Raw genomic sequence first — 27,620 nt, 5'->3', positions numbered from 1 at the left:
CCACGGCTGGTGGCACCAGCACCGCTACTTGGGAACCATGGTGCCTCACCTCGCAGCTTCTAGAAGGCTTTGCGTCCAGCAGACCTGCAAACAAGCCCCTGTCCCAACCACGCTGTTCTTCACCCGCAGGCAAAATGACCCTTGTAACGTGTAAATGAGGTTCCAACGCTCCTCTGCTCAAACCCACTGATGGTTGCCACTAACATGAAGGAAAGCCTGACCTACAAGCCTCAAGCCAGCACTGGCCGGTGGGTCTGGAATTGCCCCGAGGAAGCGTTTTGAAAATCTGGTGTAATTTTTGTTTTGCTAAAGACTGGGCACGTGACTCGCTGTAGAGAGGAAGGGTACCTGGGGCTTGCGTGTCCTGCCCTGCAAGGGGCAGGTGCATCTCAGGTAATGCAGACTTGCCTCGTGTTGTGCATTTCTTTTGAACGACCTACTGAAAAGCTAGCTGTTGGTATCTGGGCCTCGAATCTAACTTTTTTTTACATATAAATACAGAGAGCTTTCTGCATGGTTGAAAACGGCCTAAAATATCCATGAATGCAAAATGCCGCAATATTGGCGAGAAGATTGGATTTGTTTGGATCACAAATTTATCGACAGCGTCCACCAGTTTGGAAAGTCACAGCACTGCTGGTACTCGTCATCCCTCGTGATAGCTGAGTCGACCAGGAGGCACACCTGCACTGCTCTGCACACACATATTCCCGGCCGTTGCTCTGAGGGTGATTCGTCATGTCGGTACAAGACTGCTAGTGTAACGTACAAATCAATTATTACAAACTGATTTCCTTTTATTGTTGTCTTCTATCACAATGAGGATATTATGTTGATTTAATTTTGTGCACAGGAAGCTTACGTGACCTATGAATTTCATTGCTGGCAAGTAAAGCGAGCAAATACTGGCCTGACTTTACAAGGCCAAGTTGGGCGTGACGGGGCCGAGAGCGTCACCCTCTGGGACGTGCCCCATATTAATGTCTGAACCGGTCTCCCCATCTCTCCCTCCACCCCAACCACACTGACCTTGGTGCTGTCCTCCAAAGCCATCTAGCTGGTGCCCACTTGAGGGTCTCTGCTCTGGTTCTTTTTCTGTGTGGAATGTCGACCCTCTGGGTCTAATTGAGCTCTCTGGTTTCATTCATTCTTCACCTAAACATCTCCTCCTCTGAAAGTCTTCTGTGATCGCTGTGCCTCACATGGGTCTACCTCTTATCCTCAGTTAAGTTCCTCCCACCGGTACCTCTACCTACAACAATATCATAACGGTACCTGCCCATCTCTCCTTTCTCTCTGCCACAGGAACACGCACCCACCGCGGGAAGCGGGCGATGCTATTGTGGATTGTGGGCCCTAGGACATGGCCGGTGGCAGGAAGCAGGAGCCCGATGACTATTTGTAAAGCGCACGGATTAACGCATGTGTTCCTGATTCCTGGAAGCTACATTTCTTTCTCTCCCATCTACATAATTTATAGCCAATCTAAGTCAGCATTAATTCTTTAAACATATCCATCAAATGCCTACCATATTTCAGGCACTGAGAATACAATAATAAATAAGGCACATCTTGCCCGCATACCTTGTAATTAATGACCAGCTCGAGGACTGCTGAAGCATTTGAGTCCTCCAGTGAAGTGACTTTATAAAAAAAAAAAGCACCGATTTCTATTGTACATGCTACGTATCATTACAATACAGAAGTTATGATATTCATAAATCAGAAGTTATGTCTCATGTATTAAGAAGAAAGCTAATATCTCATATAAAGAAATTTTTACCAATGTGAGAAATCTTGCCCCCCGTGCTTGTGATGTCCTTCTCCAAGTCCCTAGGACACCACCCCTCAGAGCCTGGGGTAGCTGGAGGCTGGCTGACATGTGAGTATGTGGAAGCTTCCAGTTCCCTTGAGTGGTAGAGTTAGCAGGGACCTTTACCTACCTGGCCGAGATGCAGCTCCCAGCTAAGACACAGGGGAAGCGTCCACTCTCTGAAGGACTCCACCAGCTGGAAAGTTCAGTCCATCCTCTCTCCTGGGGCAGCACAAGTCGGCGTCAGCCCCAGCTGATGGCCCACAGCCGCCCTGGGTGCGCTGGACAGGGACTGACCGTTCGGGCCCATTCCTTTCCTCACTTCACAGCCAGGCACCTTTCCTGCACACGGAGGAAACAGAACGCAGAGCGGACCCAGGCTATGTCTCTGTGCAGAGCCACACCATGGACTTTCTCATCATTTTCCCATCTGGAGGACACATAAAACCACCTTGTGGTTATAAGTAAGCGGCTCAAATTCAAGGAGGTTTTCTTAAGCCAAGGTCTTCAAATTCCAAGGTCTACAACGGAAACGATTGGCTGCAATCAGGTATGGGGGCTGTCCACGGGCTTCAGTCCTCACTGGTAGTAAGTCTCACCTGAGCAGCTGCCTACACTGAATCCTCATCAAATATTTCAACAAATCGCAGTTCAGTGCCCACTGGGACACACATCCCCTCCCTGCTTCACCCCCAACCTCCCACCCCCACAATGTCATGGAGCTCTTATTCCTAGCAAGCTTCTCGAATTGAGCAAACCTTAGAAAGGGTCATAATGAATTCATACCCTTGCCCCGACCGTGAGCAACCTCCCTGCTTCTCACTGTGAGCAGCCCTGTTCCAATAGAATGATGAAGGGGAGTCAGAATGAGGTAATGTTCGGAGCCTGGTTGGAAAAGGTGACATGCCGCTTTGCCAAACTCCCTCCCCATCCCACCCCACATGCACCAATGTTTCCTCTCAGACCAGAGTTTAAAGCAAAAATATCTAGGATAGGCAGAGCTAACAATGAAAGAAAGACTCCAGAAGGGTCTGCCCAGGGATTTCTGGTCCACCCTGGTATTTTCCAAAGGGCACATCCACGGGGCTGGTGGGGGAGAGTTAATATCGGAATTGAGGTTCTGCCAAAAGAACTCAGAAAGGTAAAGCTTTGTGGGCTTTTAACTGCAAGAATGTTAAGTCCCTTTAAAGCACCCCAGTACTTCGAAGGAGTTCAGGAGCTTCTGTTGGCTACAAATGTGCAGGTGTCCTAAGGGCAGAAAACATCAACCTCCCACCCGAGTCCCCCTATCTGCCCTGTCAGTTCCCACCTCTCGGCAGGGCTTGGTGGAACCCTGTGTGGACCGGCCCCCTTGCCCCACGCCAGCTTCCTAGAGCCTGAGTGCAAGGCTGTGTCCGCTGGGTGCCCGTGCAGAGCCCCACGTGGGAGACAGGCTGACGCCCCAGCAGAGGCAGGAGAGGTGTGTGTCTCAGGTTTCCTGGGTTCACCTGGGGTGGAGGTCGCTTCCTGGGATGGCTGGCTCCCTCTAGCTCATAGGCTGGAGGCCGCACTATGCAAGGGAGAGAGAGCCAGCCCAGTCCAGAACAGAACCCCAAGCTCCCAATCTTGCTGAATGTGGCTATTAGATGAGGCAGGGAAGGAGAGCAGAAGTGAATGCAGGACGAGAGTGGGGTGAGGAGATGTCTTGTTGGAAACTGGGAATTATGGACATAACCCCCCCACCCCACCCTCTGAGCTTGCCCTGCAAGCAGGAAAGTCTTCCAGCTTGTCACAGGAGCATGAGACCTTTGAGTTTCCTGGGACAAGTTCATCTGCCACTGAGAATTCATGTGTGCAGTTTATTCCACTGAGACAAAGAGCAAGGAGTGCATCTCACTCACAGATGAGAAAGGGAGTGATAAGCTTCAGCACGAAAAGCCCAGGAACAACAAAGATGGTGAATAAACTGTCCTCTGCACGACCCCATCTGTCTCCTGACGCACCCTGGGTGAGGGGGCCCTTACCTTAGTGGACAGCAGGACATTTCCTCGTGGACATGTGGGTCAGTCTGCCTTTTCGTGTTCTCGGAGAAGGAGGGAACCACCATGGTCCCAGAACCCATGGCCTGGCACCCCGGTCCCTGTGTGCCAGTGATTCTCCTGGGAAGCAAAGGATTCAAAGGCTGTGTCAGTCTGGCTGAGCAGAGACAGGCAGCAGACATCTGAGCCTTCGCCAGACAATAAAAATCCATAAAGGAGTAACAGAGAAAGAATGAAGGGGGAGGGAAGGGAAAAGGAGAGGAGGTCCAGGATTCCCAAGGAAAGGGGTTTCCTTTCTCTTCCCCAGAACCTCTGGGGACAGATAAATACAATTACCAACCTAGCATGACAGCTCACAAAATAAAAGAGGCACCTGCCAGGTGACCATCTCTGCCGGGACTCGAACCCGGAACCTCTGGATTAGAAGTCCAGCGCGCTCGTCCATTGCGCCACAGAGACCTCACCACACACACAGCATCAGCACCAGAACTGAAAAAGCACATACCTTCTGCATCACCAGCCATCTCGGCATCCTGCTCCCGAGCGGTGGGGGGGCAGGGACAGCTGGAAAATCTGGAGTGGAGATCCACCCGCCGGCTCCGCCAAAGCTTTTCTCAACACTGTGGGTCCTGGGTCCTTGGGGGATCAGAGGAATGGGGTGGTAGTCATTTTCAGCACCCAGGAGCTCGGATGGGGTGGGATGGAGCTGGAGCCTTTGCTCCTTCCTCTCCAGCCCTAAGGGAGGATACAGGGAAGTCTGTCTATTCTCATGCTAATTAAGCAGATCGCACCCAGCCCGGGGAGCAAACCGAGCCGGCTCTCCTGCCACCCCTCTCCCTCACTGTGGTTTCATCCCAGTCCCGAGACTCTCAGATCCGGGCTGGGCAAAGCTGGGGATTCAGGAAAGCCCTCCTTCCCTGAGACAAAGGAGCTGCTCCTGTAAAGAAGCCCTGGAACGGCAGTGGCAGCACAGCCAGGCAGGGAAGCCGGGCTCTCGGGGGACTGGTCCAGCTCTCCGCTGTAAGAGCTGCATCTGTCAAGCCCGGGGAGGTGATACCCAGAGTCTGATGGGATGTGCCTTCAGCATCTTCACTGGAATTATGGATGGGGAGGAGACGGAAGAGTGGTGAGTGTGTGTGTGTGTGTGTGTGTGTGTGTGTGTGTGTGTGTGTGTGTGAGAGAGAGAGAGAGAGAGAGAGAGAGAGACAGGAGGAGAGAGAGGGGAAGGGAGGGAGGGAGAACAAACAGGGAGGAGGGTAAGAGTGGCAGCTCCCTAATGAAATGCAGGTGGTCCTCACACAGCCCTCCGGGAACACCTACCTGCCCCCTTCCCCCACGCTCCCTAGCTCGAGGGCTGCCATTCTTTCTTCCCAGGACTGCCTAATTTAAAGAATGAGGGTTTCTCAGCTGCTGGGCTTGCCAGAGGCATCCCAGGAGAATCAAATTGGCCAGCCCTCCATAACCATATATAAAGACCTCCATACCCAGCCCAGATCCAACAAAACAGTTCCTATGTTTCAAAGCCTCCTTGAGAAGATGCAACCCCTAATCCCTCTTGGTTGTAGTTTCCACTGTGCTGGTTCTCCTGAATGTCTAATCCAAGTCCTTCCTGCCTCACCTTCTGCTCTTTCTCCCGTTTGATAGCCAGACGCACCAGGGGACAACTGGCCTCTATACTCCCAGTGACAGTGCACTGATTCAGTGTTCGCCAGCCCACTCCCACTTACAAGGTTACAGTAAAAGCAGAGAGCTGATGCAGACTCCCTCCTCCTCCCTCTCAGTTTGTGCTTCTGTGGTCCATCGCCCCGGACACCGCCAACTGAGTCCAATCACAATTCAAGACAGTTCCTTCTAACCTGTGAGACCAGCTGATGGCCAAGTGAGGAAAAGGACCACAGAAAGTGCTTAGATTGGAAGATCCTGAAGGCCCTTAGAACTCGAAGACTCACACTTCCCTGCCCGTTCAGCTCACACAGCCCCAAGAATGAGATCTGGGCAAGAGCAGGACCAAGTGCTTCAATCAGGTCAGGGGGCAAGGAGAAGACTAACACCTGGGGAAAGGCAGCCACCCCAACCAAGCGCGTCTTCCCTCTGGGACCCAGAGCCAGAAGCTCAATATAAGGAAACTGATGGTGCATCTATACTGAACATAAAGAAGAAGGGCACAGAACAGGCTTTTCTTAATCTGTCTACACCGGACCGCTCCAAGAACCTGGCACACGGAACCCAGTAGTGGCCAGATATTGCATTCGTTGGGGGACTAGTAACAAGATGTCAGTCAAGGGACGAGTCAGGAGGTCCAAGTGCCTATAAAGGAAAGTTCAACCCCGTATGCCAGCCAGGATCCACCTTGAAGGAAAACAGGCTCTCAGGACACATCCCAGTAGGCTCAAAGTTCTCTTAGATGCAGACACAAGCCCCCTGATCTTCAGAAAGATGTTGTCCTACATCCAAGAAATCTATCTGTCCCAAGCTTTGCCCAGAGCTCATTGCGGCTGAAGAGATCACATGTTCTCCACACCCTGAATGAAGAATCCCAGCTCCCCAGTGCCTTCCAAGAGCCTCATTCATTGCTCGCAATGTTCTCTCTTGGCGCTGGGGATACAACGATGAGGGAAAATAAGGACACGGTCCCACCCTCCAGGATCCTGTAAGCAAATCCTAGTGCAGGAACTACTCTGAAAGAGGTATGGGAGAAAAAGACAAAATCAATCTTACTGCCCACCAAATAAGGTGCCCAGGTTCCAAGTGCGCCCAAAGACCCTAACTCTCGAAGCAGAAAGACCCAGCTGCAAAGCCAGCAGCAGCTCACTTGCCTCAAAATCCTGTGAGAATTCACTTCTCAGCCTTCCATGTCCCCATGATAAATTAGGGGTGATAAGAAGTGCTACGGATACAGATGAGCTGAGTCTTCCAGTGCGGGTGCTGCCATCCCCTTCCTGCCTCTACCCCATGAGTTACAAGTCTTGACTCTGTTGCCTGAGTCCCCTCCTTCCTCTTGAATAACCTCCCTTGGTCTTTCCCTCACCCCCACAGCAATCGCCCCATTCCAGCAAGAAAACCCTTCCTGGGACCCCTTATACTCATTAATCTATATCAACAAAAGTCCTCTGGACTGCCCAAGGGCTTTTTTCAAATAAGAGATCTCTGACGTACCTTGTTTCACTTTATCATCCATGAATCAGCGAAAGCTTCTTGAAAAGTGTGAATGATGTGTCTAAACGTGGTTTTTAATTTAAAAACAAGGAGGGAAATAATCAAAGAAAGTGGTAGCTTTAATGAGGCAGGAAAGGTGAGGTTAAGTCATTCAAAATGATTGAAGACAGCACATCTTTTTCTTCTTTGAAACTAGGTATGCCATTTCTGTTTATGCTTACCCTAAGGAGATGACTACATTCACTTCCAAAAATTTTCTGTACTGATTTAATTCTCCAAAGATGTGTGACTCAAGCATTGCTCATGCCTCTGACTAAATACCATTCTTTGACCCCACAGACAAACTGGTGATGCTCATACATTATTTCATTCATAAAGTGTTGCTGGGATACATATGATAAATGCCAAAAAAATCATTCCCATTGGCCCAGGAACAAATACAATACTATACCCTACTGTGGTCTTACTCTCAGCTTTCCTAGGGGACCTATCTCAACCAGCCTGTGTTTTAAATGCTAAGGAATTTAGATGGAGTAAGACCGTGAACTAGACATTTGGACAACACAGCCTCAGACATACAATACATGATAGTCTCATCTTCCAGGGCCTGCCATGTCCCAAACCTTATTCATTCACATCCACTGTGGACACATATTCTAGAAGTGGCTTCCATACACCATCTTCTGTGCCCCCAATGACCACCAGCTTCCTATCACTTTTTCTGCACTCCCTCCCAACCCCACCCACTCCTCTGCTAAGCACCTCTCAGGGAGGCTGAAAAGGAGCTCTGTGACATCTGGCCTATGGAGCCAGGCCCACTCGGCACAACTAACAGATGTTCAGCTTCTAACTCCCCATCCCTTAAAGAAGGGCAGCATGGACATCCCTCTGAAACAAAGGTCCCTCCGTTCTTTTCCAGACTTTTTGTCCTCCTGGGGTCTTGCCCTGTGCTCATTTGTCTCTTCTTCTCATGCATGTTTCTATCGCATCATAATGAAGCATTTATGTTCCTAAAGCCTTTTGTTTCCTTCCTTCCTCAGCTGAGGAACCTGGCTGAAGATTGTTTATTCCCTCCCAGTCCCTTTTCCTAGCCTCTAAGAGGGAAGAAGTGAGATGATGCAGGTAATTAGTGGGCTTGAGAGTCAAGACAAAGGAGGACAAGGGAGGGCAAATTCTACCTGAATCATAACATCCTACATTCCAGGTCTAGCCCAGCACAAGGGATTGCTCACAAGTCTTCCCAGAGGTGGACCTGAACCCAATCTGTCCTGACAATGGGCTGCACCTGCAAGCACTAGCCAAGGTCACAACAGAGTCCACACAGAGTTCCACGCCCAAGGGAGTCTGAGGAATGGTGAAGAAACTGGGGATGGAATCTTCCTGTTTGCCTCTCTGTTCCTCCCTCTCGGCCTCCTCTAGGAAACCGTCTAGAGAATTCTAGAGAGTGTGCTCCAAGGATGTAAACTCTCTATTTGGTCAAGAAGCATGAGGAAGCTAGCAGTGTTTAATGAAGGGACAGGCAGTGGGCTCACACGTCCCACCAGATCTTTCTGGGAATTTGGAGGGAGATGTTCTCTCTGCTTCACTCCAATTCCCCAACAAGTGAGTTAATTCCTGGTGTAACCCTTCCAGCTTAACACCCCCTTTTCCTCTTTAGAATCCAGGCTCTCTCTCTACGCCTGTAGTCCTCACCCCAAGCCACCTTCCTTGTGTGTGTTCAGTATTAGCTCCCCAGTCCCGTCTTCTTGCTGTGTCTTCTTGCCACCCCCTCAATCTCCCCATTCTCCTGCAGGGCAGGCACATCACCTGGGTCACGTCCTGATTTGTATGCCCCCCCCCGCCCGTCCTCACCTCTCCGTGCTCCTGTCCATTTTTCTTCTCCCCACTTTCCACATGTAGCTGGCATTCCCTAATCCTCCCCCATGGGGGCTATCCTCTGACATGTCTAACTTCTTGGCCACACCCCCATCCATTTTCATCTGGGGTCTGTCTATTCCAAACACTACCGTCCACATGCACCATTCCTGGTCTCGGGCACACTCAGCCCGCTGCTCCTATCTCGGCCCCAGCACCACCGGCCATAAGGCTCTTTGAGTCTCCCAGGCCTCCCAGCTCCTCCACCCTCACCCGCCGAGCTCTGTGCTTTGCCACTTGCTCTGAAGTCTTGGTATGCTCGCTCCTTCACTATCAGGCCCTCTCTTCCCTTTCTCTAGATTTCATTCTCCAGATCTCTTTACTTTCCCCCCAGCCTTTTAGTCCAGATCTCTCCTGCTTCCCAAATCTTAAGTCCATAGAACCTGTTCTTCTGAATCTCCTTTCACCCCATCCATACAGAGCCATATTCCTGTCCAGAATGACCTGCTGGTCCTTCCCATTGCCTTGTTCCCCTCCACACGTCCGAGGGCTTCCTGCTTGACCACACCTGTGTCTGCTTGACTTCCTGGCCTGGGGCTCCATGCATGCACCACTGGCTTTAAAGCTGGGGGGCCCCCATTGGGCCCTGCTGATGCCCCAGCCCTGAGTGACCATGGGGATGGCCTGGCAACCAGGCTCCCTAGTCTTCACAGACACCACAGGGACCCCGATCCATAAAAGGGCAGATACTGTAGGCCAGAGGCCAAAGAGTTAGAAGACAGACCTTTAAATGGTCTGTCAATGACTCTGGTCACAGGCCCAGGGACTCAAGAACATCAGTTGTGCCTAATATTAGGAGTAAAAGGGATTTCTTTGTCCTTTAACTACCTCAGCTCCACTTCCCAGTCAGCCTGGAAGAAGCCTAGAGGTGAACTTCGTAAGTAGACGCTGTCGCAGCAAGAGAAGAAAGGTGTTCATCTTTTACAAGGTGTCAGTTTACACAGAAAGTGTGACCAGGAACATCTCAAACCAGGGACTAAGGTTGACCTTACACAGGGGCCTCTGTCCAACAAGTCAGAGGAAGGTCTGCACCACCTTCCTTACCCAAGAGCCATTTACCGCCTATGTAGGACTGGTCCTTCTCAAGGCTGTCCCAGCGAGCATTCAGTCCCCGCACTGAAGATGGGCTTGAGGGGAAGCATTTCCCTTTGAGCAACCCAGCTAATCTCCAGGCTCAGAGTCCCCTCCCTTAAAAGGAGCTGGACTTCCACGGTTCTCCCTCATGCTACCCATCAAAGAGTCAAAGAAACAGTATTAACAGGAGGCATAACGATGATGGAAGTATTTTTAATTCTTGATCTCTCTTATCATCAGAACTCTCCTAGATTGTGCAAAGAGTGAAGCGCATCACCTCCTTTTACAAAAGGAGAACCTCAGTCAAGGACAGTCAGCATCTGGCCCAAGGTCATCAGCCGGGAAGCAGTGGGCTGACCAGAGCCTCTGGTGCTGCTCTGACCTCTGCCACCGCCACGGGCAGGTGTCCACGGGCGGCGGGTACTGGGAGCAGGATGTCCCATGACACTGGTCTGAGACCTTCCCCTCAAGTCTCTTCCCTGCCCCTGTGATCGAGGGGTGGTGCCCCAGGGGCAGGACAAGAGGGTGTGGGAAGGCCACGGGTGGAGGGCAGGGCTGTGGGCTAAGAAGACAGAGGGCGGCACCCGCTGAGGGTGGGTGAGCCCCAACCCCCACCCCATCATCTCCCCTCAGTGGCTCATTCTCCCTTCAGTCACCAAAGGTCAAAGCAGAAGAAACCAATGTCCAGATAAATACAATGCCTCACTCAAGGTCAGTCAGTCGGTCATTCACAGAGCTGCGCCCTGTCCCAGGCTTTCTGACTGCCACTTGAGGGCTCTTTTTATGCCACTATGGGGTGACCCTTGTGGCGTCTCCATGCAGAGTATGGGGAAGAGCACGGTATAAGCATACCCTGGTCATCGCTGAAAATGAGAAAATCGGAAGGATCAAGTAGCCTCATCTTGAATGTTCAATGAATCACTGAATCACTGAATGTTCAAAACAGAAAGAGATTTTAAAATAATTCATTTTTAACTTTATGCATTAGCTGAATTTTTACCATATGATCTTACTTTTATAAATTAAAAAAAACTAGTCTGAAGATTAAATTGATAATGCTGAGTGGGTGAATGTTTGCTCGTTATTTTGTATATTTCTGTAGTCTATAATTTTTGTCAACCCTTTCATCTGTAATTACATAGATTAGTAAACTCATGCCCATAGAAATTAAATTACTTATCCAATATTACGAAAATACGCTAACCGCTGTGGTCCGATTGGAAAAAAACAGACTTTAAAGTCAGGATTGACCAAGGTTTGCCTCCCAGCTCCGCAGCTTACTGTGTGATGGTCAGCACCTAAACGAACCTCCCTGAGGCTCAGATGGCCTGTTTCTTTCAGAATTCACACAAGTAAGCACGCCTACCCCGTGGGGCCATTACAAGGAGTAAATGAGACAAAGGCAGAGAAAACCCCAGGCAGCCTCGTGCCTGGGACTCTGTTTCTATAGAAGGTTCTTGCTCAAGTCACTAACAGCTTCCTCATAATCAGATTCAAGAGGTTCACTTCCCCTTTCTGCAACATTTCACACCAAACCCACCTTCGTTCTTGAGAACTTCCATGACCCTGCTGTCCGTGGCACACCAGCCTCTCCTATTTCTCATCCCCTCCTTCTTTGTCCCCTTGGCCGGGCCTGCCCCTCCTTCCCACATATCAGGGTCCCAAAGAGCAGTGGTTATCAGACACCAGTCAGAATGTCAGCCGCATATCATGAAATAGAAGAGAAGAGAAATGGTAGCATAGGGTAGGACAGGATAGGGCAGTACAGAACAGAACAGAAAACACCAGAAGGTATCAGGCTCTAATAAGACCCTGTATCATTTCCTGAAATATTGTTTCAGTTAAACGTACAGGTATTTTCTGTAGACATGTGTTCTCAGTTATAAGAAAAAATAAATTGATTTCCTCTGTGGGTTGTGGTCAAACACACTGCCCTCAAGTGTGCGTGGCTTCTCTTCTCTTCTATTTTCTCCCTAAATTAGCTGAAAAGACACCCTAGCACAGATTACCAAGGAGGAGCTGAATACATCCCTCTCCGCACCTGGTGTATTCGGCAACCTTGAAATAACCACCCCTACATGACTCGTGGGCATTTCAATGGTAAAATGTACACATCTGAACTTCCATGTCCCTGTAAATCTTCTGCTCTTCACAATCTACTAATTTGCTTAATGGTAGAACCATCCACCCACTCGTTTATTGGTTTATTTATTCTGCAAATCCGCAAACATGTCCTATATGTCAAGGGATGTGCTAGTCATAGGGAACACAGAGATACTGAAGATGCCATTCCTGCCCTCCGTAAGACCACCGCCAGAGACTAAAACCAAACAGCTGGGGAGATGCACGCCGCGTGGGCAGTAATAGACCATGTGGGCACTAACCCGGTCCGAAGCTCTAAGGAGGTTTCCTAGAGCCACAGACATAAGCTGTACAAAGGAGGGACAGTTTGTCACCGGAACAAAAGAAGGGGTGGGTCAGGGAGTGTGTGCATGCACGGGCATGCGTGTTGGGGAAACTAAGGGAGAACGGCGCCCTAAGAGACGACAGCATGATAAAGATACACCCAAAACCCTCATGTCTGTGTGAGAAACTATAAGAAACGAGGGGTCACTGAAGCCCAGAGTCCCAGCAGAGGGTGGCAGCCCGTGGCTGGAAGACCAGATTGGGCAGAGCTTTCTATGTCATGTCCAAGGCCTTCGCTGTTAATCTGCAGGACATCCAGAGGCAGGGAAGGGTTTTCAGCAAGAGAGAACTGGGATTTGATGTGCGTTTCAGAGCGATCGCTCCGGCTGCCCTGCGGTCGATCATTTCCAGAGGGCACGGTGTGGAGGCTTTAGGCCCTCGCCAAGGTAAGTCCTAACAGAGGCCCCCAGTCATAGAACTGGCTACACACAGTAAATTGAAAGGACAGGACTGATTTGACAGAAAACAGCATGAGGGTGACAGGACCGGCCACCCAGTCACCTATGCTAGAAGCCTGGAGTTGGCCGCGACGCGGTCTCTCAACCGCACACTCGCGTCTTATCAGCCACTGTGCCGCGTGAGTCCTGCCTCTCTGCGGCCCTCAGATCCAGCTGCCCCTGGCTCATGCGCAGGCCTACTGGAATCTTTTCATAACCCCTCACTTGTCTATCTGCACCTGGCCTTCCCCCTTCCTTCCTCTTCCACACAGCCAACAGAGCAGTGGTGATTTTTCTGGAAGGAAAACCCGTAGCCTAGAGAAGAGCCTAAAGGCCATCTACAGTCTGATCCCTACCCCTCTTCTCAGCTTCGTTTACTATCATCCCCCACCCACTTCCAACCTTATGCTGTACAAGCCAAAATGTTTCTAATTCCCTAAAACACACACACACACACACACACACACACACACACACACACGGTTCTGGTTGTGCCTTGGTAAGCACTGTTTCCTCTTTCTGGAAGGCCCTTCCCTTCTCCCGCTCCCACACACCCACGCTCCCACATCTGCCTGGAAACCGCTCCTCCTCCTTCAAGACTCAGGTCATTCACCTCCTTTTCTGTAAGATCTTCGCCAACACCCACCTGAACCCCCGCAGACTGGAGCCCACCCAGCTTCACACCGTGACTGTCCCTGCACACACGCTTCTTGGAGCACAGAGCACATGGTGGTGCCCCCACTGTGCGCACGTCTGTGTCCTGCTGGACCGCGAGCCACAGGAGCCCCTTCTGTCTTGTCAGCCCTCACAGTGCCTGGCAGGAGGTAGTTACTCAATACATGTTTGTGGGGGAAAATGGATAAACAATGAACTAGAACAGGTCTCTGTCTCCCTAGCCTAGAGACTATTCCAGAATGCCACACTTGTTTATTTTTATAATGGAAATACGACATGGGAACCCTTACAATGAGACCCAAGAACTTGAGACTTTTCCCGCTGTTCTACCTCAAAGTGGTATCGAGACAGTCGGCTTTGCCCAGGGCTCCAGGCTCCACGTGCAGTCTACTGAAAGGTCCCAGAAGCCTACCCTCAACGCAGTTTGAACAAAGCTCTCCTTCCTCCATCTCAAAATACTACACCTCATGCCGAGACTCCACGGTTCAGCGTTTTTCAGATCAATCTCTCACACCGCCAAACTAAGAGTGGTGACGGCCTTTTCCCTCCCTCCCCTCCCACAACCAACACCCACCAGAGCACCTCCTTTCTGTTCCCGATGCCGCCAGCCCAGCTCCGAACTGCCTGATGTGGTTCTGGCATTTCTATAATTATCTTTTAACAGATCTCCTTAGAATAAGCTTTTAAAATTATTTTTTAATCACTCGATCACCTTTAAGCACACGATCACTGTAAAAAAAAAAATCAAGTATAGCATATAAACAATTAGAGTCCCCCTCCCTTATGACTTAAATCTCACTCCCACCCCAGAACTCATTAGTTTCCAAGCTGAATGTGGATCTGCATAATTGGGACAGTCAAGTGTCTACCATGTGCCACGTACTATTCAAAGAACTTTAAATAAATTAATTTATTTTTTCATATTATACAACCCCAGGGGATACGTATGATTATTATTATCTCTATTCTCCACACAGGGAGAATGAAATACTGAGAGGTTAAGCAGCTTGTCCAAAGTCGCACAGCCGGTAAGGAGCAGTTCACATACTTAAACACACATTTACACGTAGACGGAATGTAACCTAGGCACGTACATCGTTTTAGGCTTCTTTCCTATTTTATACTAAAAGGATAATAGCATGTGTACTTCTATGTATTTTCATTCAACAATGCATCTTGGTTATCTTTCCAAGTTGGTATATATAAATTTACCTCATTCTTTTTAACGGTTCTGTGTTATTACAAAGTACGGATCTAGTATAATTTATTTAAGCAATTCGCTATTGATGGATATTCAGGTTGTTTGCCATTTTTCACGACTGGGAGCAACGACACGATGCACATCTATGCACATAAATCACGGTGCTCGTGTGACTAGACGTACAGCACGGATTTGTGGAAAGAGCACCAGTGGTGTTTCCATTTTTAATTTTGATCCATTCTGCCAAAATATCTCTAAGACGGCTGCCCCAATTTACATTTTCACTAACAATAAATGAAGGTGCCTATTTCCCCAAACACTTGCCAACACTGGATGTGATCCATCATTTTAATTTTTAACAATCTGATGGTTCTTTGATACTTTTTACAATTTATATATTTCTCGAGAGAGAGAGAGAGCCCGCGAGCACACACAAGCGGGAGGGGCAGAGGGAGAAGGAGAGAGAATCTCAAGCAGCCTCTGTGCTCAGCACGGAGCCGGGCATGGGGCTGGATCTCAAGACCCTGAGATCATGACCTGAGCAGAAACAAAGAGTCAGAGGCTTCACTGACTGCTGCACCCCGGTGCCCCTAGGTCTTTGATATTTTTTAACAATCTCAGGTCTCTTTGTTGGTTTAACTTGTATTTCTCCGAATCCAAATGCTGTGACCACGTTTTCAGAGGTTTAATATTTCTTCTGAGAATTCCTACTCATATACTCAGTCTACTTCTCTTTTGGACTGTCGGCTTCTTATGTGTATTTGTTAGATCTTTCGCATGCTATCCATGTAATATGTAGCTATATGTGTTGTAAATAAATTGTGCCCAGACTGTAACTTACTTGTAAATTTTGTCTATGGTGTCTACATTTATATCATTTAAAAACGACCAAGCAGTAAACCTTGTAGTCCTTTCTTTCATGGATTCTGGGTTTCATGTCTTTAGGAAGGTCTTTGCCACTCTGACATTAAACAAATTTTTCTATAGTGTTTAACAATTTTTCTTGGTTTGTCTTGTTTATAATAGTTGTAATTCAGTCCAGCTGAAATTTATTTTTGCATATGGTATGAGGGAGGGCTCAACCTACCCCACACCAACTGGCAAATAGATAATCTGTTATTCTAATACCATGAATTAAACAGTCCAACCCTTAGTCAGTGATCAGAAACATAGTATATGATTCTTCATACACTAAATTCATACACTAAATTTCCATATCGGTTTGTGACCGTGATCTCTCTCCTGTTCCATTGAACTGTTTGTGTATTCCTGGACAATACTTCAATGTTTTCATTGCTATAATTTTAAAGTAACTTAGGATAGCTGGAACACCATCTCCCCAACCTCCTCAACCCTATGTTTTTATATATATATATATATAGGGCTATACTTGACTTTCTCTTCTAAGGGAATGTTAGGATCAACTGATCAAGTTCCATAAAAATAAAATATTGGGGGGAGACTGGTACAGTCAGTTAGGCATTTGACTCTTGATTTCAGCTCAGGTCATGATCTCACAGTGGGCTCTGCTCAGCGTGGAGTCAGCTTCTGCTCCTCCCCCTGCTTTCTCTCTCTCTCTCTGCCTCTCTCGCTTGCTCACAAACAAATAAATAAATAAAATCTTCAAAAATAAAATAAAACAAAATAAAATATTGGGATTTAGCATGGGATTGCACTGAATTTACAGATTAAGAGGGAGAATGAATTAACACCCTTGTCATCGTGAATCTGAGAGTTAATCTTTGAACACCAATTCAATCACATAAAAACCTGCTACAAAATTTTTCTCCCTGACATTGGGATAAAGATAAAACTCTGAAGGTGTGCCTGGGTGGCTCAGTTGCTTAAGCATTCAACTCTTGATTTTGGCTCAAGGCATGATCTCAGGGTTGTGAGATCGAGCCCCACATCAGGCTCCGTACTGGGTGGTGGAGGCTGCTTAAGATTCGCGCTCTCTCCCTCTTTGCCCCTTTGTCCCTCCCCACTCTCTCTCAAAAAAACAAAAACAAAAACAAACCAAAAACCTCTTTAGTGTCTAGTGTTCAAGTCTTACCCTCTCAAATTTAGTTTACCTCACCAAATGAATCCCTTTATTCTCATACTCAAAGCTTTTCAAACAGAAGAATGTATTTACTGTATCACAAATAAGGCTTGTCGCTCTTGCTGGACAGTCGTGCAAGTAGGAGAGGTGGAAGCAGAGATCTGAATTTAAGGGCAAAAAGAGGGGATTTCTATAACTAAATAACCTATGGAGGGGCGCCTGGGGGGCTCAGTCGGTGAAGCGTCTGCCTTCGGCTCAGGTCATGATCTCAGGGTCCCGGGATTGAGGCCTGCATCGGGCTCCCCGCTCAGCAGGAAGTCTGCTTCTCCCTCTCCCTCTGCCCCTCCCCCTACTTGTGCGCACTCTCTCTCAAATAAATAAATAAGTAAAATCCTAAAAAAAAAAAAAACAAAAATAATAACCTATGGCAACATACTGTTGTCTCAGCACTCATGGGTCAGAGAACTTTGTGTCGATCAAAGCACCAGATAATGGGATTTGAAACCCGAAGCGAACTTACTGGCACCCAAACTCTCACCATGTTTTCTGTAGCAGCTCTTACAGATGAGATGCATACTAGAAGGGATATTATCTCAAAAGACACGTCTGAAATTAAACCGAACTCTGTTTTATGTGTGTGTTTGAAACACAGAGCAGTTAGGAGCTGGTCTGGCCAAGAAGCTGGGAGAGGCTGCATTACAGCAAGCCACCACACCGAGGGAGCAGAGGATCGGGAATGGCGTGGGGTCAGGGTGGCCACACGAGGGTAGCAGAGAGCAGGCTGAAAGGCGGCTCCAGGAGGAGATCAAGGAGTTGCAACTGAGACTCCAGATCCAGGTAGCACTTTCTATTCATTCTATGGGCACCGAGCTGGAGTCTGTGGTCCACCCAGGCAGCAGGAGACAATCCCTCACGTCTCTGCTCCAGGGTGAAGGGGGCACAGAGAGAGGGAACTAACATGTACTGAGTTCTTAGATTAGATCCGTGTTTCACATGAATATGAATGTCCTCACTCTTCACCACAAGCCAACGGGGACAGTGGATGGTAAAGTCTAACATTTAAAAAGTGAAAAGACTGATCTCAAACCAAGGAAGTGGCCCAGTTGGGCCATCTTCAAGCACAGGGGAGCCCAACTTCAAGATCCATACTTTCTCCCTTCCCACACTGTGTCTTCAATGAGTCAGGAAAGGCAGGCACTTGCTTAATATTCTTACAGCAGGACACACAGTCACTCCATCTTGGCCCGCCAAACACAAGCCAGGGCTCACATGGGTGGAGTGAAAACACCGCAAGTGTGTTTTTGGCTTAGCCACGGGAACAGCAGCAGCACTGGGCTGACTGACAAGTATGCACAGGGGCGGGGACAGGTGCATGATGAAGCCCTGGAGTGGGATCTGGTGGCAAATCTCATCAGATGTCACCTGGTGAGGGGATCCCACTCTTAACAGTAGCAAGCTCTGGAATTTTAGGGCTTACAGAGGTATTAGAACCAAAATGGACCACAAATGACCATGAATTAGCCAAAGAGATTAAATCAAGAACAGCAGAAAAATGGGGCACCTGGGTGGCTCACGTCATGATCCCAGGGTCCAATCAAGCCCCACATCACGATCCATGCTCCGTGGGGAGCCTGCTTCTCCCTGTCCCCCTGCCTGCCATTCCCCATGCTTGTGCTCTTCTCTCTCTAATAAAACCTTTTAAAAAATAAAATAAAAATGGTCATCCCTCTTGGGGGAAAAAAAAAAGAACAGCAGGAAAACACACAAGGGAGCCAGGAGGAGCATGAGATGTTCGTAACCATCAGACAGGGCCTTACTCAGCTACCAGGACCTGATCTGAACCCGACTATCTTAAAGAGGGTCATAGAAGAGGTTCCAATGAGAAAAGAATGGCAGGAGGTTAGGCTTAGGACACATTCACCTGACACCCGGGAGGTTGAGGGACAAGTTACTAATAGTCTCAGAGCCCCCAGAAGATGCTACATCACAGCTGGTGAAGAGGAAAGATGTCTTCTTTCATGAACCAGAGGGAAACAGCTTAAATGGCAGAGGGAAAAAAGTTCTTGATTGTAAAGCCAAAAAATGTGCACATTCTCTCCCGTGTGAGGAGTGAGAGTGTTGGGTTTTTTTTAAAGACCTTTTTTAATTTATTCATTTGAGAGAGAGAGAGAGAGAAAGTATGAGAGCACAAGTAGGGGAGAGGGGCAGAGAGAGAGGGAGAAGCAGACTCCCTGCTGAGTGGGGAGCCTGACAAGGGGCTCCATCCCAGGATCCCTAGATCCCAGGAGCCAACGTAGCCACTTAACTGACTGAGCCACCCAGGCAGCCCTAGAGAGTGTTCTCTTTCATGCATTTATGCAAACATTGAATAAAACATTTAATAAACACCTACTACGTGCCAGACATTGTTATGTACGCTATCCTTCCGCTCCTGGCAACAGCTTTGATCCAAGCCCACAGGTCTTCCCTGTGTTGTGGAGCTTTACCAGGAGAAGCAGCACAGACCACGAGTACACAAGCCAAAGACACATGATTAAGATTGTAGCCGAAAATGAGAGGTGTTTGCAAGGCAGTGGGAAGGCCTCTCAGGGGAGGCAACACTGAAGCTGAGATGTGCGAGAGCAGCCTTCTCCAGAGCAGAGGGAAGGTTCCAGCTCGGGAGGGCCAGCCAGCGAGCTCGAAGGCTGGGTGTGTTAGAGACAGATGCCCTCAGGTTACAGGGCATCAGAGAGCTAGGAAAGGGCCGGGCTGCGCAGGGCTTTATAAATAATAAACAGCAACCACTGCAGAGAAAATGTCAAGAAAATTATTAACCGAAAAACTCCGTTATGTTTTGTTTTTAAAACTTACCCCAACTGTAGTCTACTGAGCTACTTACACATGGGGCTCTCTCACAAGTCAGCGGCGTCTCTGCGAGGAGACACGGGGCCACGGCAGGTGGTTTCTCAGGACTGTCGGGGTCCGAGCATCATCTGGGGGCACTTGCTAACAGTGAGGCTGGGAATCTTTGTTACAAGGTTACAAAACCAAGTACGTCTGAGGGTCTGTATTATTTGTAACAGGTGGATACACCGGTTTGCTGGAATGACCGGGCACTTTGGAGACACGGCTAAGTTAAGATCTCAGCTCTACCAGGTCACGTGTGACTCAAAGGAGGTTACCACATTTCCTAAGACTCATTTTTCTCATCTGGAAAATGGGAATAATTCTACCTTCAAGTCATATACGAAGACTAAATGGTAGAGCACCTGCACAGTAAGCCTTCCACGAACGTTGAATGAATAAATGTATGCATGAATATATGAACCCTATGCAGGAAGGAAAAACTAAATACACACGTTCACTCTTTGCAAATGCCTGTTCTTTTGAGTCTGCAATGTTCCCTACCACCAGCAGAGAGCCCAGCATCTCAGAGAGCGGAGGTGGGGTCCTGGGCAGAAACCAACCTCCACACTCTGTCTCCCACTTAGTCTTTCTTCTCTCTTTTCCGTTCAACTGGCTTAGCTCTTCTGAATCACCACTTTCACCTCTCCCCTCCCCTAAAACATAAAATAACTCAGCTTTCCTTCCCCTGCAGTCTGCCCTGGAGATGACCCCCAGCTGGTTTCCAGGGAGATGGTCTGAGTAACAGGGGCCACTGAGCTACCGTGTGTTGACCAACCATCCCAGTTTATCCAGGACTTTCCCAATCTTAGCACTGAAAGTTCTGGAAAGCACCTCAGTCCCTGGAAAGCCAGGATAGTTGGCCATCGTACCTACCCCCTTCCTCGACCCAACTTCAAGCTCCTGTCTCCACAGCACTGTCCACAGGGGGTAGTGATGGCTGGGTCGTAAAGCTGTGTTCTGGGTGTTCTCTCTACTCTGCCCACAGGATCAGACAAGCCCACACTCAGCGGGTCCCACTCAATGTCTCGGTACTGGAGCTGAGGTCCCCTGAAGGGTCAGCCTTCTGAAGCAAACGATGTGTATCCTCCAGTCCATCCATCCACTCCTGGGAGAGTTATCACTCTGAAATGCAAATCCGGCACTGACATTTCCCTGCTGAAAACCCTCCAGTGGCTCCTGGTCTGCAGAATTAGGAGCTATCTCTGGCATAAATTCCTCTCACCATCTAGCGACAATGACCAGGCTGCTTCTCACTTCCCTGCTTTTGCATACACTCTCCCCTCTTTTGTTAATGCCTTCATCCTTTTTATACCTGGTGGAGTCCCAGTGATTCCTTAATGTTCCCCACAAATGTAATCTCTGCCTCTTCTGTGATTCTACGGGCCATACTTGGAATTGTATCACAGTATTTGTCACACGGTGTAGCAATTATGTGCTTACATGCCTGTTTTCCCTACTGGACTCTGAGCTCCTTAAAGGTTAGTTTCAGACTTGCTCAGCTCGAGAGCCCAGCACCAGACACTGACATTTTGTTGTAGCATTTTTAACATTCACTCCTATCTTATGATTCTAAAAAGCAAACCATTACTGCCAGGCTAGTCTTAATTACCAAGAATTTTGCATCCCTGAATGTTATCCTATCCCTGACTTTTGTATATTTCCTCACGATAAAATAAGCCTCAAAACTGGGATAGAAATTGGAGATGGGGTTAAGAACATCCACTGATTATTTTATTTTGTAATTGAAAAAAATAAAACCTGGGGGTTTACAGATTTTTTTTTTATGGATGGCAACAAAACAGCTGGGTCAAAACATCCGATTTCAACTAGCATTGTGCATTGCACATAAAAACTCCATAGCTACAAATGAAAGAATGAAGGAATGATCAGAGAGTTCTATTCTTGGACATTCGATCTCTTGTGTTCTTATATCCAAGCAAGTATGTCCACCAGGTGTGAGTACAAAATGACAACACTCTTGCTTAATTTTGTTTGTATTAACAAATAGACCAGAATGTCGTTGCTTAGAAATTTTCTAGACCTCCTCTTTGGAAACTGCCTTAACAACTACCATATTAGTCAACCTGTAAGTCATTTACTATTACCTCACAGCCAAATCCTGTTTTTGTATTACCCAACACGAGCCGCCACTTATCCATAAGGCTTGGATCCTAAGGACATTCGGCTATTTTCAAAGTTAAAAGCCATCCTCAAAGGATGAAAATTTTCCACAACTGAAGATATGCAAAAGGATGTGGAAAGCTCTCAATTCCCAAAATGACAGAAATGTATGTTGAATAAATGGTTAGATATACATGTACATGTATATTAGAACCATTCAAGTTATTTTGGACACATTGTACCTACTTGAACACATACATAGCTGCAGGGACTATGTCGGTGAAATGTGGCTGGTTACATACATGCATGTACTTCTGGAGAAAAATGGTTCATCAAGCCTCTGTGTTTATAAATATGCTATTTCAGCTAAATGCAGTAGAATTAACTGAGAATCTATTTTTCTGTTTCTAGGCTAAGCACTGGGAATAACAAGATTCGTGAAATATCATTCCTGCCCTCAAAGAGCTCACAGTTAGCGAAGAAAAACCCAGAGAAACCCTTGCACCACCATGAAAGAAGGATAACAGAGGGAGTTTATATTCCCTTATAGTGGCAACACCGAGCAAGGAGTGATTATCTCTGGCTAGAAAACTTCAGAGAGGCAGCGGCACCTAATCAAAGTCTGGATAGATAAACACAAGCACCAGTTTCATCAGACTTAATGAGATGGGCAATCCAGGTATAGGAAATAGTATGTGCAAAGACACTGAGGCATGAAACAACACAGTGTGTTTGGGAAATTACAAGCCATTTGATATTGCTGGAGCACAGAACACAAGAAGGAAGCTGAGATATTCGTTGGAGAGCCTGCAGATACCCGTGTAACCGAAAATGTGTATTTTTGTTTGCAGATGATTATGTGTGTCTACTGTCTTTCCGAAATACATCAATCAGCCCGTCGCCCAAGCAATAGTGGCACACACATTTACTGCATGATTTTATATTTGCCTGAATTTACCACAAAAACTGTCCCCACTCTCAGCTCATATTTGTTGCATCCCCGGTGACTCGCACCTTTCGCTCACTCCCCCTGTCCTCCGGTCGTCCTGCTCCGTTTGCCCTTGCACTGCCTCCTCCCGGATCGATCTGAGTCCTCCTACAGTCTCTCAGGTGAGCCTCCTCTCTAATGTCAAGCAATGCCTCTTCCCTCCTGCAGAGCAAAGCTCAAATGACCTCTTCTATCTAACCAGTCTCCTGGCTAAACCCAGGGGCTGAACACGTAGGCTCTGGGGTAAGACAAATCTGTATCTGAAATCTGGATCTCTCAGCCCCGTGTCTGTGCTCTTGGGCCAGTCATTTGGTTTCTCCAGGCTTTATCTCCACCTGAGGCTCAGACACGATCACACTTGTCTATGCAGCAGGGGTAATGCGTGCTGTCCAGAAAGCTCGGGAGTACCAAAAGGAACACTAAATGGAAAGAACTTTGTGTAGCACCTGGCATATCGTTGGCCTTTAACAGTTACTGTTAATCATATATTCAAATTGTCTAGCGATTCTCATGCCTAAATCATATATATACCTAAGGTGATTTCATGGGTAGGTATTGACCTTGACTTTATCTGCTGTTCTGATATGCTGTGAGAGGCCTGGCTACTGGACAAATGCAATGCCAACAATGTTCCCCTGCCCGAGGTGGGGGAGGGGGCGGAATTCAGCGAGTCTGGGAAGGAAAAGGCAGCTTTTCTTTCAGTTTGTTTCTGTCTATAGTTCGATTATTTTAACTTCACAAATATATTCATGTTTTTAAAGTGTCACTGGGGTTCTGGGCAGGGAGATTTGGGCTTTTTTTGTTGGTGTATTTGTTTGGTTTCTATTTTGTACCACTACTTACTAAACAAACAAACAAATAAAAACCCTAAACTAATAATACTCTCCCAAGAAACTCAGTATTTTAGAAGTCATTCCAGTCAGATTTAGTTAGGATTTTAGGAAAGGGTTGATCAGAAAGTATATGTTGGCTGAAAGAGGCACAAGCATAGGCTTTAAGCTCAAATGGACCTTAAGCAGTAGATTTGGACCCACTGTTGACGAATGACATAATCTTATTAAGCCTTTGTTTCCTCATATTCCTGAGGCAGCTAATAATTCCAACCACCTTCAGGTGCTCTCCAGTCCCTCAATGAGATGCTCTGCACGTAGAAAAGTCCCCAGTGCCAAATGTGGCAAACATCGTGTTCTCAAATGGTACCTGTGATCATTTTTATTATGTGTGTGCTGCCGTCCTAGTTCCTGGCTCATAGCAGGTTAGAATGAAGATGCTGGCTCAAATTGACAATTAAATTGGGGTTGGTATTAGGATTAATAGTTAGAGTCTGTAATAGATTAGGGTTAGGATTGAAATTAGAATTCAATTAAGGTTAGAATTAAAATGCATACAAAGGTGATTATTAAGGATGGGGTTAATTAAAACTGGATAATGGAAGAAGGAAGCAGTACGAAGAGTACTGGTTTAGTTGGGTGGAAAATTAAAGAGAAAAGCAATGTGGAATCCCACGTAGAATTCACTGATAAAGGAAAAGTCACAGGGACGAGAAGGATTAGAGTCCAGAGCAGAACGGAGCCCAGTCTTCTGGGCTGTTCCTACAGGTGCGGTCATTCCCCTCCTAGATAATACCTAGTGTTCGCCCTGCTCGGTGGAGGCCCCCTCCCATCCCAAGCAGGAGCAGCGTGGGGAAAGGAATGCCCAGGGCCCACACAGCTGCGTCTAGCCTAGCCCCTGGGCCAGCACCACATTCCACACCCCCAGCTCCCTGGGCTGTTGCTGAGTGGACAGGAGCATCCAGGAGCCAAAACCCGCCTTCTCTCCACCCTCCTTCTCTGCTCCCCACCCCCCAGCCTCCACTGTAGCTACCAGCTCTTTAATCCCACAGACAACCTGCTCCACACTTTGTGCAAGTCTCTTGGAAATGCATAATGTGTGTCACAGCATTCTAGAGTGGAAAGTAACCATAGAGATCACAATCCAACATGGATACTTTTATTTTACCTATTTACATGATGGGGATAATCCTTGTAGGTCAGTCTTGCTTTGCAAAAATTCTACTCTAGTGAATGGGAGTGAGATGCCGGGTGTGTGTGCATGCACAAAGGGCACTGGAATGATTATAAGCAAGGAGTTATTCCCAAAGGAGACATCCACATGTGCAGGAGAAACAACCCTTTCACTCAGAGACATGCAGGAGCGAGCAATTCCTCAATTTGTACACTGCTCAGAAGTACTGACAGTGATTCTCCTTATTCCTCCTGCCCCCGAGGGGACTATCTGCCTCCCTATCCAACATGGGTAACCCCTTTACTGTGCACCTGTGTGACCGTGGGAAGTCACTTAACTTCTCCGAGCCTCATCTTCATCCGTTCAACAAGGGGCATTGATTAGGTAATCTTGAAGGTTGCTTACAACTCTAATACTCTTTCATTCTATAATTCTAAAAGCCAGTGTCTGCTTCCTATTCCCAGGGCCTAAAGTGCTGCCAAACTGATGCTGATGATGCAGAAAAGGGAAAAGGAGCCAGTAGGAAAAGAGCATTCCAGAGGCTCATTTGCTAACTCTTAATAGTCTCTGCAACACAGCTCTCCCCTCTCCTCCCACCTTTGGTCTTCCTCCTGGCAGTTACAGTAGAGGGTGGGGCCAGACCAGCAGTCCTTAGAGAATTAAGAGAGGACAGGCAGAAGGGGATCACCTCGAGCAGCAGATGGAAAAGATGATTAGTTAGAGGAGCTTGGGACCTAATCCCCTATCCTGCTGTCCCACCACGGCCATCCCCTCTCACTCCTGCGACACTAACCTGTCCTCTCTTAAGCCACTCAGATGATCCCTAAGGTTTCTTCTACCTCCAAAGATAATACTCTTTAGCCATCAAGACCCTTTAACTAGGAGAGCCTGACCCTTGCCTTCTGAAGCCCCATTCTCTCTGAAAACACACCCACTCCTTCTTTTTCTCTGTGGGACTGAACTCATGCCAACCTGGTCCCACCACTATCAGAAAGGCCGATCTTCTTTTCTGGCCTCTCCTCTCTCTTGCATCCTGGTCTGTAAGCCTTCAACCACACTCCCCCCTCCATTTTAATCTCTCAGAGATTTTAAGACGTCAGGGAGCCCCAGGGAGCAGAATGGTTTGGCGTCACTGAAATATGGGAAAGCAAGGAAGTCAGACAGCCCAAGGTGGCCAAAAACTTCTGCAAGTAATTCTAAATAACTACCCAGACACTCAGGAAACATGCACGAGGCAGAAAGAGCTCTTCTCCCAGAGACTACACACAGATTCTAGAAACAGAGAAACAGTGCAACAGCATTCTGACCATCCTGAAGGAGCTTCCCAGAGAATAGTCACTGGTCTCTCCATCAGTGACTCACAATGATATGGAGCTTTCCCGATTACGAAGTACCTCCCACATCCTTGTTCCTGAACTATTAGGTGGCAAACAGTTAAGTCCATCACAGAGGGCTGAGAAAGCCGGTCAGAGAGGGGGAAAGATGACCCAAACAGGACGGCTTCACATGGTGAGGCACAGTCTCAATGCAGAAAGGGGGCTGGTGTAGGGGTTGGAAGACATGCATCCAAACTCATCACCCAGGGGCGAAACATGGCTTATGGGACAAGAAGACACTTCGGAGATCATATTGCCCCACATCCTCACCACCACTTGCGTTTCCTATTATTAACTGTCAGTGTAACCTCTTGGAAGGGCAGTTAACCCCCTCTCACCTCAGCTGCACCTGTATAATAGGGGGTTGTACCAAACGTTTTTAAAGAATCCTTATATAGCTAAAATTCTCTGATTCAGAGAGTCTGAAATTTAGGAATGTATACCCCAAAGCTAAGGTTGAGCAAGACTGACTTCAAGGGATCCCTTTCTGAGATGTACCAAGAGTCTTCCAGAAATACACGGATCACACAGAACAGGAAACCCTGGGGACTTGGGACTCTCAAGCTAAAAGCAAGTGCAAAGGCCCTGCCTCTCTCATCCATCTTATCTCTGGCCTCAGGGACAAGAGCTGCATTAGCCACAGAGGCATGGCTCCGTAAAAAAGGCGTCTTCCCCAGGGTCTGCGGATCAGACCATTCACCCAAGAGTTTTACTTACTACAACCTGAGAAGGAAGAACGAGGTCCTCCGGAAGATGAAGAAAGAAGAAAAAATACTGGGGGGAAGGGCTGGGAGTAAAGGGAGGATAGGAAGGATTAAGGGGGAAAACTACAGAGTTGCTTTGTAGGCTGCTTGATTGGGCAAGAGTCTGAAGTGCAGTTTTAGAGGGGGAGTCATTTCTTGAACAAGGGATTGAGGGAAATGTCGATTCCCACAGCCTGGGGGTTTGCTCCAAGAAGTCTTTCAAGGGAAACTGCCTGGGGCCACACATTATTGCTGGACAGATATCTGGGGGCTCTTGGGTCAGAGGAGCTAGGGATGTGTGTTTAGAATGGTCAGGGTAACTGGCTACCCATGGGGAGATGTCGATGGGCAACACTCTTGATAGGGGGCCCCAGGGCTCATGGGGTTCCCCAGTTGCCAAAAGAGGGAGGGCGGGGCTGGAGGATCTCAGGCTAGTGGGCACGCCCTTGCCCAGGCCTGCAGTGGCCGCTCTCGCCAGCTGGCCCAAGGCCCTGCCCGGCTCCCCTCCCTCCACCCAAGCCTAAGAGGGGTGCGCGCCGGGTCCCACTGCTGAGCCAGCTCCCTCCCTGGGCTCCACACCCTCGCCCGGCTGGCGGAGCTCCCGGGGGAGAAGGTGGAAGGCACCACGAGGGCGCGGAGGGGGTGTGAGAGGAGGGGGGAGCGGGGAATGCGGCAGCTTGGCCCCCCCGCGACCAGCCCAACCCCCC

General features: G+C 48.1%; 1 long non-coding RNA gene and 1 other non-coding gene across 4 annotated transcripts in view; both read right to left on the bottom strand.

Annotated features, from left to right (window-relative positions):
• LOC117803489 overlaps positions 1–27,620 on the bottom strand; it is a 97,197-nt gene that overhangs the window by 53,482 nt on the left and 16,095 nt on the right. For 2 of the 3 annotated variants that reach the window (XR_004627426.1, XR_004627427.1), the window contains exons 2-4: positions 4,337–4,467; positions 3,817–3,951; positions 1,944–2,155 (exon numbers count right to left, since the gene is read on the bottom strand). This is a non-coding gene — a long non-coding RNA (uncharacterized LOC117803489). Of the gene's footprint in view, positions 1–1,943; positions 2,156–3,816; positions 3,952–4,336; positions 4,567–27,620 lie in introns of all 3 variants that reach the window. The other variant, XR_004627428.1, reaches the window with a different exon arrangement.
• On the bottom strand, positions 4,217–4,290 carry TRNAR-UCU. Its single transcript has one exon. It is a non-coding gene; the product is annotated as a tRNA-Arg (tRNA).

Source organism: Ailuropoda melanoleuca, chromosome 8 (genome assembly GCF_002007445.2).
Source record: "Ailuropoda melanoleuca isolate Jingjing chromosome 8, ASM200744v2, whole genome shotgun sequence".
NCBI classification, from domain to species: domain Eukaryota; kingdom Metazoa; phylum Chordata; class Mammalia; order Carnivora; family Ursidae; genus Ailuropoda; species Ailuropoda melanoleuca.
The sequence above is the reverse complement of the archived record's forward strand: the minus strand, read 5'-3'. Positions and strand labels throughout refer to the sequence as shown.